Below are 3,968 nucleotides of genomic sequence, written 5' to 3' on the forward strand. Positions count from 1 at the left end.
CCCCCCAACACCTAATATGATCCTCTCCTTCCTCAGTTTTAGACTGTATTAGCTACTTTGCTGTTTGATAAATACAGTGACCATAAGCAACTGCTAAAAAAAAAAAAAAAAAGAGCTTATTTTGGTTTATGGCTGCAGAGGAAGAGTTCCTAGTGGAAGGGAGATGGAGCAGCAGGCAGCCAGAGCAGGAAACTGTGAGATCATTCAATAGCGCACAGGAAGCCAAGGTGTAAGCAAAAAATGGTGTGAGGTTATAAGCCCTCAAAGCTCAACTGTGGTGATGAATTTCAGCTGCCAAATATAGTGGTATATCATCTGTGTTTTAATAAATTATCTTGCCTGAAGACCAGAGACAAAGCTAAAGGCACTAGAAGTCAAGCAATGGTGAGACACACCTTTAATCCCGGGTTTTGAGAGACAGAGGCGGATGGATCTCTGTGAGTTCAAGGCTACACAAGATCAAAACAAATCCAGGTAGTGGTGGCCTGCACCTTTAATCCCAGTACTAGGGAGTCATATGCCTTTAAACCCAGCACTAGAGGAAAAACAAAATGAGAGGAGAGAGAGGCTTAGGCTGCTTAGTCTGCAGTCGGCTTACCTTGGTAGAGGTAAAACTTCTCTAGTAGCTTGGCTACCTTGATATTCTGGTTTTGGGGTTGAACCCCAATTTCTGCCTCTGGGTTTTTATTATTCATACTACAGGCAAGGCTACATCTCCTCAAACAATGCTACCAACTGAAAACAGGTGTGCAAATACGTAAGCCCATGGGGAACATTTTTCATTCAAACCATGATATCCACTAATAACCATTTACGCACATATTTACATTGTATGCTCTATATATGAGGAAGAACTTGTAGTTTCTTCTGAATTTGGATAATCTTGCTTAATGTATGTTCCAGATCCTATAATTTTCTGAAAATTTCATAATTTCATTTTTGTTTATAGCTAAATAATACTCCATATTGTATATGTACCACATTTTCTTGGTTTGTTCATTTCTTGATGAATACTTAGGATGGCTCCATTTCCTATCCATGCTGAATATAGCATCAATAAATATGGACGTGAATGTCTCTGCAGTAGGATATGGAGTCCTTTGAGTATATACCCAAAAGTGGTGTATCTGGATCATATGACAGTTTTATTTTTAGTATTTGAAGAATCACCAAAATGATTTCCATAAAGGTGTATGAATCTTCACTCCCTCCAGCCAAGAAAAAGTGTTTCTATTTCCCCACATCTTTACCAAAATTGTCAAATTTCTTGATGACATTGCTACATTCAGTATTTTAGAGTACTCTTAATTTAAGTATTCCTGAGAACTAGGGATATTGAAAACTTAAAAACACTTATTTGCCACTTGCATGTCCTCTTTTGAGAGCCATCTGTTTCATTAACCCATTCAATGGCAGTTTTGTTTTATTGGTGTTTAGTTTTGGGAATTCTTTGTAAAATTCTGGTTCTTAGCTTCCAGTCTTAAGCACAGATTTTCTCCCATTCTGTGGGATGTTTGTTTCCTCTGCTATAATTTCTTTTGCTGTACAGAAATTCTTAACTTTCCTGTAGTTCCATATGTAGACTCTTTGGGCTAAGCTGCTGGAATTCTATTCAGGAAGTTCCTGCCTTCTCCAATATCTTCAGCGTTCCCTATGATTTTCTCTAGATGCTTCAGTGTTCTAGGTTTTAAGTTAAAGCCATTGATTTTTGTACAAGGTGAAAGATTCACACCCAGTTTCGCCCTTCTGCAGGTGGATGGATAACCGGACTGTGTGCATCATGTATTGAATAGGCTATTGTTTGTCCACTGCATGTTTTGTTTTTCCACCTTTGTCAAAAATTAGGTAACCATAGGATTCCTAGTTTAGGATTTTTTAATTTTGGCATTTAAATATGTAACAGCAATAGGATGCTTCAATAAAATTGATTCATTCAGGAAATAGTGCATCACATATCAAAAATTGTATGTATGAAGAATTTTTAAGAAGACTAACATTCTTAGGCTATAATATTGATTGGGAAATTTTTAAACTATATATAATCTGACTCCAACATGTCATTGTAAGAATACTGCAGCAAAGGCATTGAGATATTAATGTATTAATTATGGACAGTGTACTAGGTTAAGGTTGAATGGGGAGAGGCTGCTCGCTTCTTACCAGGAAAGAAAAAAGCTTGAATAAATGGTATCTGGACCGTGCAAGGAGAAACTCTTCTATGAGGACCTCTGTCTTTGTTAGGTTTCCTATGACTGTGATAAAATACCTAACAAAAGCCACTTATGGAAAGACGAATTTATTTATTTATTTATTTATTTATTTATTTATTTATTGGTTTACCATCTGAGGTGATGTCCAACATGTAGAAGACAGAGCAGCAGGAGCCTTTTGTAGTAAGGAAGAAGAAATACATGAATACTCACACTCAGATTAGCTTTCCCTTTTTAGAAAATCCAGGATCCCAGCTAAGGATTGTGCTGCTCTCATGACCTGAAGTCCCCAGGTTTTACCTCTTCATATTCCCACCACATCGTTATAGCACAAACCTTCGAACTGAGAGCATTAACCGATGGCCTCAAGGGAGACATTCCATTTAAACTTAGCATTTCCAGACAAGAGAGAGATTGGCTCTTTGTACTGAGATAGCTTGTGATGATTTCCTTGTGAATACAAATGAGAGGAAAATGTTTTATGTGCTTCCCCGCAAAAAAAAAAAAAAAAAAAAAAAACACTGCTCAAATAATTTAACTAAATGAGATTTAAAATATATACATTTAATTGAAGAAAATACTATTCCAATTTACTGGCATCTATTGGCAAACTAAAATTCCCCAAAATCATTGCAGCAGTGAGGCACCTAGTCCTACTAACACTATCTCAAGAATTACATCAATATTTCCTCAATGTTAAAAAGTTTTGCAGCTTGAATTCAGAGACCTTAGGATCAGACAAACCAAGTACTTGACACACCAGGTATTAATTCTCGAGTTGTACTATCTTGCCTAACTTCTGGAAGCTGTCATTGTGCATATTTTCCATGGGCCATGACAGGTGCACTATTTGGACCAAAATAGTGCTACCCTTATCTAAGGGTTCACTTCCCATGGCTTTACCTCCCTGCAGTAAACATGGTCTAACATTGGCAAATAGAAACAAAACAATAAACCATCGAATGTTTGCCTCAAGAATAGGGTGATAAGGGCTGGTGAGATGGATCAAGGTGCTTGATTCCTGACTATGTAAGCCTGGCCACCGAAGTTTAATTCTAAACACCCATATAAAGGTTCTAAGGCTACATGTGTACTGGGGCACACACACACACACACACACACACTATACAAACACACAATAATACATGACAACAGAGCCAGGCATGGTGTTGCATGCCTTTAAACGCATCACTTAGAAGGTACAAATGCGGGATCTGTCTAAATTCAAGGCCAAGCTGATCCACACAGCAAGGTCCAGGATAGACACGGCTATATATAGAGACACCCTGACTCAAAGAACCAAAATTAATAAATAATAATAGTAGCTGAAGAAATCCTGTGCCTTCTTCGTTGGGATGTTCACTGTGCCCACAAAGGTCCAAAATGTGTACACTACCTGCCTCCTTTTCAGTGGTCACCTCCATTATCAGATCAAATATTGTAGTACCGAAATACTATTTTAAAGTAACAATTTTATCAACAAGAAGACATAAAGTTTTAGTTCGGTATACTATGGTTATTATATTATTCATCATTAATGTGTCAAATTTATACGTTAAACCCCATACAAATAAATGTGCAGACAAAACCATAATGTGTGGAGTTTGATATTAACAGCAATTTCAAGCATTCCTTATGTGTGTTGTAATGTATGGGATGAAGATAAGAAAAGGCCACTATGTGAATTGTTAGATTCGTTCGGGCCATTGTGCCAATCTCCGACACAGTGACCACAAGAAAAGATGTAATTTAGAACTT

This window comes from Alexandromys fortis, unplaced genomic scaffold (genome assembly GCF_014885135.2).
Source record: "Alexandromys fortis isolate MF-2015 unplaced genomic scaffold, M_Fortis_MF-2015_v1.1 scaffold_133, whole genome shotgun sequence".
Taxonomy (NCBI): domain Eukaryota; kingdom Metazoa; phylum Chordata; class Mammalia; order Rodentia; family Cricetidae; genus Alexandromys; species Alexandromys fortis.